The following is a 19,488-nucleotide window of genomic DNA, read 5'->3' as shown; positions in this document are numbered from 1 at the left end:
AAAGCTTTCCTGCAATGCTGCTGTGCTGGTTTTGTTGGTATGCATTCTAGTCAGATGTTTCTTTACTACAGTAACAAGCTCTATTAAATTCATCAACTTTTACTACACTGTATGCAATTCCTCGATGTAAGTCTTTCTATTAAGCAATTCACCAAGTGATTACGGTATGTATTTTCTTGAGAAAGAAGCCAGTAACCATGGAACAGATCCAGCAGCCTTGGAACCAGCGACGGAGAGCAGAAAAGAGGGCAGTGTTCAGGAGTTTGGAAGAGGAAGGTTTTTCTCATTGTTTTTGTTGTTATAAATGTAAGGCAAGGATGAGAAAACAATGACAGTGACTATGCCTGTGGTGGGGCAGACCCAAATAATTACGAAGACAACAAAGATGACTGGATATTGAAAGTGAGATGTCCCTTATCCTCGACTGGGTATTCGACAGATCCTTTTTTATACAGGAAGACGACTGGTACAGCTCAATACCGTGGCACAAACTTGGCACAGATTTGCAAAAACAAAACAAAACAGAAAGGTCTCGGAAGAAGCCCCTAAATAAGGATGATCATGTAAGCTGAGGAAAACAGCATTACAAAAAGAGAGAAGAGCAGAACAGTCTAGGGACTGGACACTGAGCAACAGCCTGACAGTGTACTGAAGACTGCAGCTTGCACAGAAAGCAGGATGATCCACGGACAGAAGAATTGGAAGAGAAAGGAATCAGAGTAGTACTAACACCAGGAACAGGAGGAAGATACACATACATGATGGGAGACTGTTAGGAAGATCTGCAAAACCTGTCATGAGACTGGATCTAGAAGAAAAAAGAACAGTGTGTCAAATGGATACAGGATATGGAGTTAGGCTGGAAAATTATCCTGAAAAATCTTGCTTTTAAAGGTATGGCAATGGGAAAAGGAATGTCAATGAGGGAAAGGAAAGACAAAAATGAGAAAGAAAACAGATTCAATACTGCAGAGAGCAGTAATTGAGAGGAAACACAGGATTATACCTAATCCAGTGAGGGAAATGGATGTGGTTAGTGAGAAACAAGTAAAATGTTTGTGTACTAATGCTTAGGACATGGACCAGAAAAGAAAAAGAGAAATTTTAATTGCTAGTGCAAAATGTGAAGCAATACATTGCAGGAATAACAGAAAATGCAATCAGGACCTAAACACAACAATGTTCAGGAAAGATGAAAACACAAGTAAAATAATGGGGGAAAAAAATGAACATGAATAGTATCACTGGCAATGATAAGAAAAGAATAGTATTTATAATACCACATCTGTTTAGGGGAAGGAAGCTTTGCAGCAGACTCTGAGTTCACTTGCAGCAGATTTTTTTTCTCATTTTTCCCCAAAGAAATTTTTCACCTGAGGCTCAAAAGACAGAATTCCTAGTAGAAAACATGATTTTAATTTAGGAGATACAGACAGCAGAACACATGCAACAGCAGGGGAACAGATATTTCTGGATGTGAGATTCTATCTATTTCTTTACCAAATAACTATTTAAACAGGAGGGCCTGTTGGTATGCTCAGGGTTGATTTGGAAGTAGCAAAGGTATCTATAATACAACTGGATTAAGAAAATAATTGCAAGTTGAGAGAACATTATTTGCTTTTGTTTAAATTAAGCAGATAAGCAACGTGCCTGTTATAAAAGTTCAGGACTTCAAAGGGGCAAGTTTGATAAAGTAAAAGGAACCACTTTATTAAATAATCACCTGGACCGAGGAGATATCAAATCGGAAGAACTGACCTTGTGAAGCATAACTGCAGAAATGAAACTGAAAAAGGAAGATCATGAACAAAAGGACTAAAAGCAAAATTTCTGCCATAAACTGGAAACTTGTCAGCTGAAAATGTCAAAGATGACAAACCCATAAAATCACACAGATAATCCCCCTGAAATAATCATAAAAGACAAAGATTCTTCTGAAGTGTATCAGACGAGTTTCTGTTAGATACAAATCACGGCCATTCTGTAAAGCTTTAGAAACCAAGAGCTCACATGGAGCACTGAGAAAAGTTTTTATTACCCAAGTTGAAGGAAACTGGCCTCAACCTGATGAAAAGCAGGGTTATTAGAACGGTGATGGGAACAGACCAGCTTCTGATACTAGAGAGGAGGACCTGAGGAGCTTGGCTTGATTAGCCTCAGGAGACGTAGGCTGAGAGGGCTACAGAATGTTTCTATAAATACATCACAGAGGAAGTAAAAGAGCTATTTAAGCAAAACGACAATGTTAACTGAAGAACAAGTGGATATAAACAGGCCACAATGAAATTTAGGTTGAAGTTAGAAGAAGGCTTCTAGCCTGACCACACTGAGGTTTTGGAACATATTTTTAATAACAGTAGTGAAGACAAAGAACTTAACAGGATTTTGATCACTTTGCAAATGGAATAGCAGGAGGAGGTTGCCTGGAACAGTGAGAGAATGAATGCTAGGTTCAGGAAATCTTTTCCATTCCTAATTTAAATAAAAATTTGTTCACTGAAACTTGGCAGAAGTTATTCAATACTGTCTTTTAATGGATGTCTTTGTTACTTCATGAAATGTACTTAAAAGGAGTGTTAAAAGGAAAACCTGTCTGTTGAAAGACAGCATTGTATTTTTATGATATACAAACAATAAGTATCCTGGAATCCTCACAAGTACATTGAAAGCCATTAAAAAAGTTGCTGCAAATTCATTATTAGCAGTGATAACTATAAAAATGAAGAATTACTGAAACAGCTTAAAGTTCATGCATTCTGGAGTTATGTATTTTGGTAAAATTCCCCAAATCCAATTCCAGATTCCAAGTGAAAATTCAGTGCAAATAATCCGATACCTATTCTTTATGCCCACTGGAAGCTAACGTTCAGACATGTACAGCTGTGCTGCAAAAGAGCCTCTCTCTTTTTAACACATTCATCCCTGTGCTGCCCAGTCCCCAGAGCTCCTGGATTCACAAGGAAGGGAGCAAGAACGATAGGAAAAAGTATTTAGAGCTAATACAGGGTAGCAATATTTCAGGAATTTAAAGAATTATTTTACCAGGTTTTCTAGAAAACACACACACTCGTGATTTTGAAATAATGCCTCGAGTAACTCTCTACAGAGGAAACCACAGTTTCTCTCTTTTGGGGGTTTACAGAAGGATTTAAAAGTGAGGTAGTAGGAGATTTTAATCTCAGAAATTAAGTTACTGCTAATAAAGTAAAATAGATACCATTTTAACACTTAAGCAGAATAGGTACTAGACCTTAAAATACTCACAGGTGAAGAAGGACCAGTGCAGTCAGCTCTGAGGTACCCCTGAAAAATAGCCTTGAAAGATTTAAAATTACTTTATTTAATTGATGATAGGAAAAACTGTCTGTGGTTAGGACAGTGGACTGGGACTTAATAGTTCAGTTCCTGAATCTGCCATAAACTTCAGGGAAACTATTCATTCTGCTGCTCAATTTGCTGGCTGTAAAAGTAAAACAATCATCTTTTTTCCCTTGCCCTACATCTGGAGGCCTCCACACCTGGAGACCGTGACTGACGAGAACAACAGGGCCTGTTCTCGTTTTACGTTCTCACATTACTGGGACCAGCGAGTAAATATCACAGTATGACTTTGGCTCCACTGGCTTATTCCCAGTGTGTCAGCTCCTGGTGACTGACCAGGCTCAGCTGTAAAGTAAAACCACGCAGCAGCCTGGCGCTGAGCGTCAACCGCAGAAGTCAACCACGCTCCCCTCCGCAGGCTGCCCCCAGTCACCAAGACCACCAGCTCTGCTGCTGCTGGAGGGGACAAGGAAGCTCCACAGTCCCAAAAGGAAACAAATGGGTGCACATAACCCCCGAGACCACGTATCTCATCCCATTCTGGGCCCAGTGAGGAAACGAGCCTCATGACGTGACCGGGCTTTGTGCGCTGCGAGTGCCCGGTCACGGCCCAGCCATCGCCACGCTGAGGGGCCGCCTCCATCCGCCATGTCCTGTGACCCGTGCCGTGAGAGGAACACCAAAGGAACGCCGAAATGGGAATGCAGGCAGTCGTGACACTGGCAAGGCCCATTTTATATTAACGCAAAGACTGATGGAAAAAAACGTGGCACTTATCCAGTCTGGATATAAACTAATCACCACTACCCCACACCGGGACTTCCAGTACTGTCCAAGTGTCTCGAGCTGCAGTTCATAGGCTGATCTGCGCTGGTCTGGATCAACGTGAAAGATCAAAGCTCTGGCTTGTAAATGAATTACATGTAAACGGGAGACAATTCAATTACAACCACACTTCGTATGGTATCAAACTGCAGTCACAAACACTTGTATTAATACGCCCTTGTCTTCAGGTTCGAAGGTCATATTTAGTCATACTGTTACTATTTAAGTACAGAAGAAATGTACATTAACATCATTTTTAACAGCTTTTCTCTTCACAGAACATATGCTATGTGTAAAAGTCTTTCTCTGGAAACTCCAGCTTTATTCTACTCTACTACCTCCCAACAAAAGGAAATAGACAGAAAAAAATGTTGTCAACATAAAAACCTGCTTGCAGGCTTTCTCTCAGAAAACCCCACTGCAGGCCCTAAGACACTTCTATAAAAAACAAGGGTTACCATACTCGCAAATTGCCATATTTGCATAAAAGTTGTTTTAATCTGTATTTTGTAGTAAGGCCTTTCATAATTTTCTTGCCTGTTATTATTCTTACAACCTGTACTGCAATACAAAAAGCCATTTGAGCTCCTGTGAACTTCAATCTTCATTAAAAAACAAAAGACAAAAACACAGCACCTATAAAATAATAAGCACTATTAGTATGACACAGAACAAATTCTATCTGTGTGGAATGCGGGGAACATATTTTTATTATCTTTCTTCTGCCTGCCAAGAAATTTAGCTCGGGGATGAAGCAACAGAGTAGACGGAGTGGCTCTCAGCAGCTCTGGAAGACCACCAGTTTGCAGTCACTTCCACATCACAGCACATATTATTTCACATTACTGCTGAATGACTACACCAACGGCTGCAGATTAATCCTACACAGGAAAGAAATAATCAATGCTGAAAGCTGCGCCTGCCGGTATGCAGTCACTCATCGTAACACCGCTGTGGACTATTTCATGTGGGCAGACAGACAGCAGACACCGTCCTTCAGCCCTTCAGCACGTGGAGCTGCTTTGCCGTGCGTCCTACACCGACAAAAGGAAACGCTGCAGTTCTTTGTGCGAGGCTTTACGTAAGTAACACCAAACTGACACCCTGAGGCAGTCATGTGCCAGTATTTTTCATCAGAAGCATTCCTCAGGCTAAAACAGTCCCACTGGCTGACTTCACAGTGCCAACCGTGAAAGTAAAAATGGCTCGTGTCAGCCTGCGAGGAGCCCTGGTGAAGGAGCAGGTACCAGAGGAGGGAAAGGCCAGAAAGAAAGCGCCTTTCTGTGGGCAGCTATTTCCAGAGCTGGAACTTGCCCTTGGGCTTGAAGGTACCTGTTTTTATTAAGTAGTCATTAGGGGCTACATCCTTAGTCAGAGTATACTGGTGTCAAGTGAACAGTGTTTGGGGGACAGAAATGCAGCTCATGCAACAGAATGGGGGTGGGCCACCAGTTAAATCTGTCACAGTCTCCAGACACAGATGCCAGACTTCAATATGCACCTCCTCAAGTTAAGGGTGAGAACAATCCATGAGGGGCTATGAAACGGAGAGACACAAATTCCAGCTTACGGAGCCTCTGAACACCTGCCTGAGGAGGAGCATGGCTTATACACACCGCTACGGGCACATCTCGTTCTCACAGCGTTCCCTCGGGCACTGGGCTACTGATTGCTATTGGAAATAGGTTGCTGAGACAGATGGACCTTGTTCCGGTTTCGTCTGGCTATCCTTGGATTCATTTTATGTTCCTGTTTCCTCTGTTCATGCAAAAAATACACACATGACGTGATATTTCAAAGAGTTAAAGCACAGCCTGAAAGAAATCGGTGACACTGTACAACACTGCCAGCCCTGAACAGCTTACACACAAGGAAGACAAAACAACAGAAAAATCTGGAAATGACAGGGAGAGGAAGTTTATTTTGCAAATTCTTGACACAGTAGCCAATTTGTTTCTCGAAGTTTGTTTCCATAATTGGTAGGGACAATGCTGCTGCATTATTGAGAATTCTTTGCAGGACTCATGCACCTTTGCAAAAGGTAAATGAAGTGAGAAGCTCTGAAATTGCTACAAATCTGAGCCACAGTCATAAGCATGCCACTACCTTCTAAAGTCAGAACTTTTTTTTTTTGCTCACAGTACTCCTCAATATTAGCTCTTCTAATACACAGCGTAAGCATAAATTGAACTTGCTAATGAAATGGATGCCGTGCTCTCCCTCCCATACCAAACCCCAGAAAGATGATTTGAGAAGAAAGTCAGGGGGGTGTTTTATCTGCCACATCATGAGATTTGTCTCCCTCTGCTTATGTGGGAGTAACAGCTGTCACTGTAGAAGATTCCCAAGATACTTCCTTGATCTTGGGTAATCTCGAGAATGCCACGACATCCCACTCTGGTGTTGATTCCAGGAACTACCAATTTCACAACCATCAGCCCAAACACTGAGCGTGCCCCTACAGGACCTGCACCTACTCCGGCTTGGCAGGAGGATTCCCGATGTTACACTGAAGACTGTTTGCTAAATTTTCTTTCCTAAGCTGTATGGCACTGGAGGTGGGGCCGGGACTAAGAATGTGTGATTTAGTGCAAAGCTTTTCCCTCCTGACAAACCTCTGCTCCCTGCATGTGAGTCCAAGACCCTTTTGGCTTTCCCAGGGACTGCGAGAGGATACAGCTCAGCCTTTGATATTCTCCCTGTCTATACATCGTAATGAAAAAAATCAATGACCAGAGGGAAAGCATCAATCTGTCAAAATGTTCCGTGTCACAGCAAGAACAAAGCTCCTGAAAATCTCCCAAGGCAGCCAAACTGCAGCTGAAGACAGGAGAGGCTGTTGCTTACAAAGCATGTTCTTAATTTTTGCTTCTCCCTTCCTGTCGTGGGCAGAACAGTCCCAGCTCAGGAAATTTTACTTAATTTAGTTTATTGCCCATTACCACAACATTTTAATTACTCGTTCAGATACCACGGGGAAAAAAAAGAAGATGTGAGCAATGAAACACTGGGGGAAACACCTTTTCTCCCCCTTCCCCGAGCTCCAGCAGCTCTTCTCCCCTCTCCCTACTCCCGGTTAACCCCTTTCCCCCTGTGTGTCACACACCCTGCAAGAGGCAGGCCAGGCAGGAGGCTGATGTACTGCTGGCCCTTCCTGCTCCGCCTGCCATCCTACTGCCTCTCCTCTGCCACCCCCTGCTTCACCCACAGCCCCTCAGAGGGCAGCCCCAGCCGCGGTCCCCTTCCAGGAGTCTCCTCCTGCACGTAGCTGCTGCTCCTCCTCGGGCAGTGTGGGATGAGCACTGGGGCTGGCGGGGCTTGGGCAGACACCCCCATGGTGCCCTGCAGCCCCCATCACCCTGCAAATGATACCCAGTGCCCCCAACCAACAAAACCCCAGAAGCCAGAGCTACTCCAAGTCCAGAATTCACACCCTGAAGCCTCTTTTCGTACCAGCAAAACGAGGAAAAGCAGCAAAGGCCAAAACATGCCCTGCCCCAGCATCTCCTAAAGCCTGCTAAACAGCAAGCCCACAAATAAGCACGCAGCTGATGTCAGCTAGACTGTTTTTGCAAGCGACTCATTCTATTTTTTTCCAGACAAAATTACTTTTCTCTGCAAAATCCAGTTTTCCAGGTGGGCGTCTCTGGTTTGGTGGGAGGAAAAGAGAGGGAAAACACACGGCCGGGGTTTGGGAAGGGGCAGCAAGAACATCTGCCAGGGTTGTAGCTCGCACGGCCACATCGGCAGGAGCATGAATTTTGTGCCAGCAAAACTTTCAGGGCAATGCCTCAAAAGTATCAGCTGTAAATATTTATCTTCTGCGCTTAACAATCCTATTGCACAGAACTATTCGATGCTGATGCATGCACTGGGGGGACACGAGAAGGGGAGGAGAGTCGGTGCCCACAAGGTTGCCTGCTATGCTCCTTCTAAGGTAAATTTTCTGTAGTATGCGAGCAAGAAATCACCAGCTTTAGAGAGAACACACATTGGCGTGTTTTGTTTTCTCAAAGAAGTGTGGAATTTGAAGCCAGGTCCTTTGGCTTATCTGTTGTAAACCATGACTGCTTCTCAGCGCCACACCACTCAGTATTTCCTAGAGAAGGGATTCTGAGAAAAAGAAAGAGCCCCAGTTCCCTAGAAGCATTAAATTAACACAAGGGATCTGTAAACGAAACAGCAGAGGTTTGAAAGCCTTACCCTTTACTGTTTCCTGCTTTCTTGGAAAAATCTCAGTATTAAAACAGATTGGATTACATTACAGGGCTAGTTGCTGCTGAAGAATTTTATTTTGGGTTATAAAACACAATGTTTGCTGTTTTTCTAATTCAATTTGCTTTCACCTTCATTATGTCACGCTGTTACTAAGGTTCCTGTGAGAAAATGCAGGTTATTATTGCCTGCAAACTACCCCAATTATCATCTGCTCTCACTTTGCAAAGAAATCATGGGTAGAGACTGTACAGCAAGTATAATGCTGACCTAAAGAAGTATGTCATACTTTCAAACCCATTTAGAGCTTTTGCTTTGGGCATATAAAAGTTACATTAAGAACTCATCCCCCCCCCCAATGCTAACATCTCCCCGAATTCAAACAAACACGGAGCACAACACTATCGAGCAGTTTACATCTCCGAATGGTAAAATGTAAACAAGGGATCAGAAGCGATCTTGCAAACTTTGCTTCCAGGAGTCTGTGCCGTTGTAGCTGAGCTTTCGGTTGGAGGAACAGCACCAGCAGCCTCGCACGGTTGCAGGATCATTTCACCACGAAGGGCTGCCTGCGACTGCGGACCTATTCCCGCAGCCCTGACACAAAGACGACTCGCTTTTAATGCAGCGGGACTTCTTTTTTTTTTTTTTTTTTTGCTAGGTGATAGCCACAGAATCAAGCGTCCCGGGGAGAATAAATTCTGAAGCAAATTTTATACTCACATTTAAATGTTTTAAGTAGGTGAAGTGAAAATTCTTGGCACTCCCAGATGACATCAAAGATCGAGGGAGGAAAAAACCAGAAGATTCTTGGTAGCAATATATTTAGCACCTTTCTTGGAATGTAATTGTTACTGGAAACTTTGGGGGTGTATCCATGCGCATTAACCACTCTTGTACAGTAAAGTCTGGTCTCTGAACTCATAAAAGAATTACATGATATTCTAACTACCTCAAAAGGCCTGATAATAATCATAAAATCACAACGTTCTACAATAATCCTAAAGATAAAGGGAATAATTAATTTGCAGCTGGAAAAAATAGGCAACTGCATATGTTACTGCAGCAACATTTTTTGCTGCATACTGCAGTGATGCTTCTCACATTGCAAGTAAGAGCAGAGTTAAAAATATAAAAGTAGCAGGCCCAGACAAGTAATTGACTTGGCCAAATTTATACACGCATGTAAAAAATTGATTTAACAATGTTTTTTCCAAGTATCCATCGGTTATGGGAAAAATGGGGGAGTGGAGGGGGGGAGCGGGGGAAGTTTACACTGAAAACAAGTGATGCAGGTCAGCCCCAGACTGCTTTTCCTGCCGTCTCGCAGTAACATTCTTCTGCGTGGTTTAATCTTCCTACTGCCACCTGTATGCTAAAAGACGGAAGTTTTAATGCAGAGCATTTCATGATCCTATAGTGCTTGTAAGCAATGCTGCCTCCTGAAATGGCACAGCACAGCACTACTCGTTTTGAAAAGGAACCGGGTGAGTGCAAATCTACAGCCTCTGCCCAGCCTGGGTGCTTGTTCACCCCTGTTTGGGGGCATTTTGCTTTAAAAGTAAGAGAACAACAGTGCAGCACATCAAAAGCCCCTACAGATTCCTCCTGGCACGTACTTCAGCACTGCCACCCCTATATTTAGAGAAGATGTACATCAAAACAAAACCAGAAAGCAGAGCCCCTTTTAAGCTAGGCATGAGGAAAATATAAATGAGAAGAACTAACGAAATTCACATCGGAGCCCTGAAGATTTTTAAATTATTTATTCTCGGTCTTTTTTACATACTAATGTAGTTTCTAATACCATGAGGAAAAAATAAAAATAGATATAAAAATAATTATTACAATATTAAGCAAATAGCTAGAGCATAAACTGAATTATTTAGGGTGGGTTGTGGTGCTGTTTTTATTTTTTCCCAGAAAGTTAAATACAAAAAGTATGGCTCAGACCTGCCTACAATTTGCAGACAAACTGACTGAACAAGAAAAGAAATTAAGGTACTATTCACCCGGATGAATTCACAGCTGAGCATTCAGATCAAACAGCAAAAAGACCTGAGCTCATATAATCTTTAATTTTAAATTTGTAATTTTAAAAACTCAGCCACAGAATTATAGCAATTTTGACAGCACAAGGAATAAAATTATGGTTCATACAGAAGCATTTTCTCTACCAACTTCACATGCATCTAGGAAGTTATAATAAAGTAAAAAGATACTTGCTGAAGGAAAAAGAAAAATAGATTTTGTTGTTTCACACACAATATTCCTGCTCAGCCCTCACTACTTTCAGAATGATTTTCTTTTAGCTCATCTCTTTGGGAGCACATTTACCACGAATCATGAGATTTTTCGGAGTGCTACCACTTTCTGTCCCTGGACATGAGGGCTGCTCTTTATTTTAGCAATTAAGCTCTAGCTACATAAAAAGCACAAAACATTACTGGACTAAAAAAATATTCTAGGCTGTCATAACCAATAAATGTCTAAATGTTTATAAAGCAAGCTCATGTTAAATCTAGGTGCTTGCTCCGGGTGAGCCACAAACATCCCCAATATATTGCAATTCAAGTAGGAAGGAAGCAGACCAAATTCTTCTCACTGCTACGGTGCAACCCCTACCAACTTCTGGGAAAATCCTGATTTCAGTAAAATCAGACCGATGTTAAATGAGTGCACTGAATTTTAAGGAAGCATGCATTTAAACTCTGTGTAAGGCTCTATGCCCATTTCTTCTTCACATATACGCGCGGGTGGGCATACATCTAGTTTGTACATATATACGGACACCTGACTTCTTCCAAAATCTTAAATATTCATCAAAGATTGTGTGACAACCAGTGAGTGCTAATCTACCCACAGCCAACAACAATAACAAAACTATCCTCAGAAAAGATTTTTCTTAGGCTCTGGATACTTGCAGAAACAGTTCCACATTATTAGTATTTATAACTAAAAATCATTCCACTAGATTTGTGTAAAAAATACAGACATACTCATTATTTTGTGCAAGTCTTCAGAATAAATACAATTAGTGAATATGGTATAGTATCAGGTTTTTACTCAATTTTTGGGGAGTGATGCACTTTTTTTTATTTTGAAGAGGCTGTGCTAGCAAATAGCTTTTAAGAACTTACTGAATATACAAAATGCATTTATTGTGAAAATTATATGCTTGGAAGATTATACTCATGATTTAAATGCAGATGATATGACAAAGTATTTGCTTTGAGGAGAGGGAGGGACGGAATTAGAAAAGCAAAGTCATTCTCTCCGAAATATTTAACCAATTTAGTGAACTTCCTACTCTAGATCCTATTCGTGATATTCAATATGAAAACAAGTGAATGAAGCTTGATAATAAAACCAGGGGCAGTGCTGTAATCAGCAGCCTTGGGTGCAAACTGGGAACTTGCTTAAATGTAGGATGTGGGAGAGGTTCTCGGTTGATGGTCCACTGATTTAGCTCCGTTCAGTGGGACCGTGACAGCTTAAATGAAACCAAGGGATAAACCCCACCATTTTGCTGTTCGAACAATACAAGGTGATCCTTACTTCAAGGAGAAAGGGAGGGCAGGATTTCTAATGGATTTTTGAATACCACCACCTGAGTTTGTGTTTTTCTTTATTTCTAAAATAGGCAGAACTCTAAAAGTCAATAATAATATCACACTGTAGACGTGGGACTGAAGTCAATAAGACACAGTAAATTCAGTCATGGGAAACAGCTTTGAATGGTTTTAATTATATTTTCCTAGAAAGGCTTATAGAATGTTATTGATATTTGACCTGGATAGTTCTGTTTTCTATTACAAAGTACATTATATCAATACAGCACCATATATGTCTGCATTCAGCAGTCCTTAACCCTTTGCAGGCCCCGAGTGAAAGGCAAGGCAGGTGTTTTTTTTTTATTATTATTTTTTAATCTGAGAAAAGCAGACGCCACCCAACCAGTCACCTGTCAAAAAGCATTAAACATCTTCAAAGCAAAGGACTGGCGAGGTCTGAAACACCACCATACCCTAGCACGATGAAGAGAGAGAGCAGACTATTCATTCTGAGCACAGTGTTTGTATGTTAACTACATTAGACGTCTTTTATTTTACAGTTGCCTCATTCTTCCTCCCTCCTAAAGCCGGCTCATGCATCTGGCCTCCTCCTGGAAGCCTCTGCCGTGTGCTGCTTTCAGAAGTGCTCATTCCAGCTGATCGAATCTTTTATTAAATTAGGTACCCCCATCTTGAAGTTTAAAAGAAAAAAAAAAAAAGCACACCACCACTAAAAAAAGCAGCCATACAGAAGGAAGGACTCCAGCTTCTCAGAACTATAAATTTCGAGTCCATCTGGCCCGGGAGGGGGACGAGGCAGGGGCGCGGCAGGCGATCCAGTGGTGCCCTGCGATGCCCGAGATGCCGCAGGTCCCCACGTGCCCCAGCCGGGGGCTGCAGGAGGTGCGTGGCCACCACCTGCCCCGAGCACAAGGCAAAGCAGGCCAACTTCCCCGAGGCCAGGCTTCAAACGGGTCGTGGAACCGAGAATAAAACTCCCAAACCATCCTGCTCGCCTGGATCGGGCACAACTAAAAGACTGCAGCACAAAGGCAAGCAAGCACATGGATAAAATTAACAGCTGGGTGTAAAGGCAAAATTATTGCAAGGGAGGAGGGCTGTGACAAGGCGAGCAGCAGCTGAACAACGTGCATTTGGGCTCAATCTGAGCACCGACCTGAAACGTGAGGGCTGATAAACCTCAAGGAAAAGTGGGGAATCGTGAAAGATTTGGGCACTATCAGCGTGCCTGCTCAGGAAAAAGGCAGGATTTTAACATGCTGAGGAAAGAGTAACCAGCCTGCTACTGCCAGTAAATACACGTGTGCACCCACAGGGACGCAGCAGCAGCCCTCAGTGCTAGTTCAGCAAGGGCAGAACTGCAAATGGGCCGCAGTGCTTGACCCGGGGATGGAAACAAGCCGAGACAGCAAGGGTCGGGTGCCTGCCTGAAGCCGGAGTCGGTGCAGCACAGAAAGTCCGAGCCACAAGTTTGACAGCAAATATAGGTTAGAAATACACGGGAGGAATTGGTAGAATAGGCCAGGAGAGTTGTTTCAAAGCCCTGGCATGCTGCTTGGAATGATCTTTAATATCCATTTAAAAGAGAATATACGGTGAAAATGCTGCAAATGTTTTAAGAAAACAACCTTCTGCCCGGCGAGCGCTCTGCGGGGCTCTGCTCTGCACTGACACGAGATCAAACCGAAACCAAGGGGGCACCAACAGACAGAGGAAATTTTTTTTGCTTTTTTTTGTCCTAAATACCAAAATAAGCTTTCTCGTGCTCCGCAACTTAAATGCGACCATTAACCCTAGGAAGGTAGGGAAGGAATTTTAAATGGCAGAGGTTTTTCTCCTCACCCAGTAATACGGGGATCCTTGCACGTTGCTCAGAAACTAACCAGCCCGACGCCGTGTGGAGGGAGTCATGTTGTTCTTGGTCATCGTGATGAAAAAATATATATATTCTTCATGATGAATGGGGGAGGACTTGAAAATATTGACCCTCATGGCTAAGAAATGAAAGCCAAGTGTTACCTCCACCCCACGCAGTGGCCAGGCTGCAGGGACTCCCTGGGGTGCCCCGGGAGAGGCAAGGACCTCACCCAGGGCCTCCAAAGACCTGGCGTTTCGGGCTCTTGGGCTGGCACCCAGATGAAATTTAGTCATGGTCCAGATCGAGACCAGAGTCTTCCATTTGAATCTCTCTTCAGCAGGCACAACTTCATGTAAACAACCAGCTAAGCCCCATTTTCTCTGGTGACATTGTTTTAGGAACGAGAACAATAGGACGGCATGTGTAACCGCGGCCCATCGCAGCCACCCTTGGGAGCTCGCAGACAGTCACATTAGCTTTCTTACATCGGTTTTGTTGTTGAGTTAAAAGGGGAAATTCATTTTCCAAACATTTTATGGGCAGCCAGCATGTCCTGCAGAAAGATTAAAATGCACGCAGAGTAAATTACAGAATAGTTTAGGAAGTTCAAGGGCCGCAAATCACTTGGTTGAGAAATTCTGAAAAAAATAAAACTGAGTAAAGCAGCAATGGTACTTGCTGATAGAGGAAACTGAACCATATAAAAGAGCAACTATTCCTGAAAAGTCAACTGTGTGGTGTCATTTTTTATAGCAGTCAAGTCGAGGCAGAACATGGCAATTAATGCGCCAGACGTTACCAGCAGCGAGCCTTATCTCAGTTCCAGGGGAGCAGCACAAGACAAAAACACCTGGATAAGGATAACATCGTGCAGTCAAATCAAAACAGGTTAAATAAAGGAAAATTGAGGTTTTTGCAGCTACTGAAACCATGAGCTCAGCTGAACAACTACATATACTTCAGACCATTCTCTTCCAAATGCAATACAAGGGACTGATCACAATCTGCTGAAATGCTAGAAAAACTGATGTAGTTAACACAGATGTCTCCCGTGGTGAGATATGAACGCATGGCACACCTTGGTTTCATCCCAGTGTTAAACTCCCCTCCAGCACTGAAAGGTGTCTTGCAGAAAAGCTTTGAATCTTTGGAAAATGCATGCTCTAAAACATCATGCCTCTGCATCCCTGGGCCTAAATGTCTTCAGCATTACACCCATCGGCTGTATTTTCTTTTACGAGTTTTAAACACATACTACTGCAAAAGCTTCAGTGCCTATGAGTACAACACCTAAAAATGCAAAAATCGAGGCTTTCAATTTTTTTTATTTTTTTTTTTATGTACTTCTTAATAAAAAAGGATACCTTTGTTAGGCTTCAAGAAATCTGGGAGTTTTGTCCCTATTAAAAAGAGCTCTCACTAGTCCTAGTGCCTGGGAGGAACATGAGATGTGATCTAACACTAACTCAGTTTATAGCTCAGCTTTTCCCTGTATATTTCACAGGGCACGTCACAAAGTAGACCAGAAATCTAGCACCTTCACCTGAAAATGTATAATTGTAAAAGTCAGCAGGTGATACAATGACTTCTACTTCATAGGTGCGTTTTTTTACATCAATTTAAATAAATTGTTAGCAAATTAAATTATTTTCATCTCACTGTTTAAAGGTCCTATTGTGTATTTTTCTTTACAGCTTACAGTTGAACCACAGAAAAAGCAAATAAACAAACAAACCCACATCATGTAAAGAACAAGTATGCTATAAAAACACAACATTTCCGAGTTCCCAGAAGTTTGCTGGTTTACAAAATCTTTACTAAAAAGTATATTCCACCTGTATGTAGTTCCTGTTTTAGATGGTCCACCAGAAAACAAATACTAAGAAATATGATGAGATAACACAGAATGGACTGGACTGCATACATCAATAGCACCTTTACCTTAACTTTTCATGATATTCAAAGAGTTTATTTATGTTCAGAATTAAATAAATAATAATAATAATTGAATCTTCAACTTGTAGCAAAAAGAGTTACAATTGGCTTCACCTCCAAACAGCAGTGATCTTTTATAACTCCATTTCAAGACTTCATAATTAAACTACACCAATTACAAGGCTTGGAAGATTAATTGAAACTCTAAAAAACAGCTGTAGACAAAAACCAAATTTCAGCTTTTCCTCTGGCTTTTGTCATGAAGAAAATGAACCTGGAATTAAGTGCTGGTGTATTTTACAACGTAAATATAACATTCACACTTTCTGTACAGGGGCAAAGCTCCAGCTGCTAAGTACTCCTTGTTCAAAGGGCAAGACGCTTTTCTGAGAAGCCTGCTCAGCTGGGTGCTGCCTACAGCGTAACACTCCCAATTTGTACCGAGGAAAAGGAGAAAATGATTTAAAACAATTCTTAAGACAAGCAATTTAGCTTTCTTCCGTACCGAATATAATTCAATCACGCAGATTTCCCCATAAGACGACGTCAAGAACAGCATCAGATTTGGCTGTTTTTCTTTTTCCTCCCAGCACCAAACATTTCCAGGCAGGCTGGGTGCTCCGCAAGGTAAGAGAATCATGGTCTGCCAGTAGCACCGATTCTCTTGAGCCAACTCTTTTCATCTACTTAACCACGTTAATTTCTCACAGGAAACAAACTACTTTTATGTATGTATATTCTGAATTCAAGCTACCAAGAAAGGTGACCCTCTAAAAGCTGAGAACAGCTCTCAACACTTTCTCATAACCTGTAGGCAAAAACAAGCGTGGAGTTGGTAGTAGTTCTGTCAAATAACTACCTCCTCTTTGGCATTCCTCAAGCACCAACCGCCTCTGTGTGCCGACGCCAATCCTTATTTTATAAATCTGGAATGAGGGGGGAAGATTATCTGATAGCACATTTCCCGTATCTTGATCCTAAATCATAGCTTGTTTTGAGTGATTGCGTTCTGCCTCCACCTCCTCTGAGGTAATCCATTTCTGTGTTCCAGACACGGCATATGCACTTTCTTCAGGTACGTGTTGCATTATCACTTTGCATGAAAATAACTATGACTGTGGTGTTAAAAGATAGGACTGTGACTAGCTACTCCCAGTCACATCAAAAGATCAAACCGACCACTAAAAACCTATGCCTAAAAAGGCTGTCACCAAAAACCCTGGAATGAAACACTCGTCCCTCAGCTTATGGGGTTTGTGGACATCTGTTCCTGAACACAGTTCTGACCAGCTTGCCCACCTGGGACAAGTATCAGAGGGCTAGATGTGGGAGAAGCCATGGAAATGACTGCATATGACAAAAAGGAGGAAAGAGAGAGACTTGGGGGTCAAGAGATTCAAAAAATGTATGAACAGAGTGCCCACACAAGGCATCCCTGGCATCCCTTTCCAAAGTCATGTAGGGAACTAGCAGATGCCACCTGGCACCTCTCTGTCTGGAAACAGGACAGCGAAAGGAATCCTACCCCACTGTTTGGATTCTCCCAGTGAAGCTTCCTTCACTGTAACGGGTGTCCAGATTGAGAGAGCCTAGGAAAGGTTAATGGTGAGTTCTTTGACTCAGTGGATATACTGAGCAGCACAGTAAAACCTCAGCCATCCCTCCTTTTTCAGCTAAGACTTCTTGGTAAGGAAGCTTTCTGAGCAGCTACCAGGCTTCCATACGAACAGGAATATTCCTAATAACATAACGCATCCCACAGATGGGAAAAAAAATCAAAGCCTACATGCCTCTACAGCTCCAAGGTGAGGCAAAGATTTGCCTGTCACAAACAGCGACAAGTTCATAATGTGTGCTCTGCAAGGATAGGAGAGGACTATGATTAAGTCTTGAGAAAGCCCCTTTTTCAAAATCAAGGTAAGAAAATACATAAAGCATAGTATCCCGTCATCGGTGAGTGTCTGCTACACAGCTGCAGTGATTTAAAGACGAAGCAGGACTCACAACTGTACTTTAGAATTTATAGCAGATACACTGCAATCTGGAAAAGATAAAAGACCACGATGGCAAGGGCAAGCATGAATGTTACTACTGCAAAAGAAGGATGAACAGCTTTCGTAGTAGAAGGATAGTTTATGGTTATTCTGGCATGGACAATTTTTAACCAAGGAAGAAATGATATCCAAAAACCCAAATGTAATAGTCTACTTGGTGCAATGAAGAAAATAAGCACATTGATAGCAGTTCCCTATGGTGAAGCAAACCAGTCAATTCTCAATACTTTTTCTGTATATTCTGTGTGCCAAGGGAATTTTTCTTTGTAACCTCATGATACCAGTGGACTTGGGAGAAAGGACAAGAAATACTCCAAACATCTTGCAGAGGCAGAACTTTCCATTCTAAGGAAAGGTCCTAGTAATGACTTCGCTTTTTGATCTTTAAAGAAGATGCAATAAAGATGTTCAGTTTGTTCACAGAAATGCTATTGAACTCTTCACTGATATGTATGACCAATGTGTTTTTGTCTCAGAATTAAATCAGCTATATATTATAATGCTAACTTATCAGTGAAAGGGCTGTGCATGTGGAAGTAGTGCAATCAGAAGGAAAAAGCTATCCAGAATGAGGAAAAGGCACAAATGACAAGAACTAGGCAAGGACTGTCAAGAAGTGAACTAGAATCAGGCACACATGGAAGTGGTATAGGAACACAGGTGATGTTCCAGCAGATATTACACCCTGCTCATGTGTTAGCTTACTAAATACACCAAATGACTTAATCTTTTTAGAGAGTAACTCTTCATTAATGGCATGGTATTGTAAAGGCTTTTCTTGATGCACAAGATGAAATTGTCAGTCTGAGTAACTAAATGGTGGTAGCCCTAAGTGAGGAAATCGGGCTACAGCAATGACTTGTACAGTCAATAGGAACTGAGCACTAGAAAAAGCAAAAAGCAACACTTCAGGCATGCAACAGAAGAAAAAAAATGTTTATCAGTGCAAAGCCTATAAGCTCACAAACATCAGCTGGTGCTACATCAGAAAGCTAATTAACACCTGGCAGTACAGTCTCTTACCACCTCCCCCTCCTCAACCAGGAATACGGATGTTTTGCAACTGTGTTCCCACTCAGATGCTCCAGGATTAACAGTTATTTGGCCCCAGTTCCAGGACTTCTGGTTAGTGCAATGGTGTTCTCCAGCACTCCTGAGCCGCTTGTGGAAAGAGTTCACGATCATCCCACAGACAGTAATGCAAGCCAGTGATGAAGCCTTAAGAGCTCCAAACTTGTCTGGATATGTACATCTCAGACAATGTTGCTGACAGTTTCCCAGAATGAACCCACAAAGTAAGGACAGTAAGTACAAAAAACAGCATCTGTTTATACATAAACCAGAGGGTTTGCAATTTTACCTGACAGCAAATTATTTAGTACAAGAAGCACTGGTAATGCTGTATCCTGAAGAAATAATTCACAATTTTTCCTCCGTCCATACCAGGAGGAATTAGCTGATCCCAAAGCAGTATTAAGATACGGGCATCCCGTACATTTCCTTAGTTGAGGCCTCTGAAGCTTTATGGACAAAAATACCTGATATTTGATAGCATTCCAAATGTTTAAATTGGAAAAAAAAAAAAAGCTCAAGAAGTGTATGATGGTGAATTTCATCTTGGGGGACACAATCAAAAGGGAAAGACACTGACATGTACACACAATCTAATGTTGAAGACCCACGAGGAAGGTCTATGCACAAA

At 42.1% G+C, this 19,488-nt stretch overlaps 1 protein-coding gene and 1 long non-coding RNA gene across 5 annotated transcripts in view; both read right to left on the bottom strand.

The window, feature by feature from the left end:
- The window catches only part of LOC137848843 (uncharacterized), a 38,259-nt gene extending 19,456 nt beyond the window's left edge, over positions 1–18,803 (bottom strand). Inside the window, exon 1 of the long non-coding RNA XR_011091542.1 lies at positions 9,088–18,803. This is a non-coding gene — a long non-coding RNA (uncharacterized lncRNA). The remainder of the gene's footprint in view (positions 1–9,087) is intronic.
- The window catches only part of CRADD (CASP2 and RIPK1 domain containing adaptor with death domain), a 75,145-nt gene that overhangs the window by 40,961 nt on the left and 14,696 nt on the right, over positions 1–19,488 (bottom strand). The window lies entirely within an intron of this gene.

The sequence above is a fragment of the Anas acuta genome, chromosome 1, assembly GCF_963932015.1.
Source record: "Anas acuta chromosome 1, bAnaAcu1.1, whole genome shotgun sequence".
NCBI lineage: Eukaryota > Metazoa > Chordata > Aves > Anseriformes > Anatidae > Anas > Anas acuta.
This window is presented reverse-complemented; position numbering and strand designations above follow the sequence as displayed.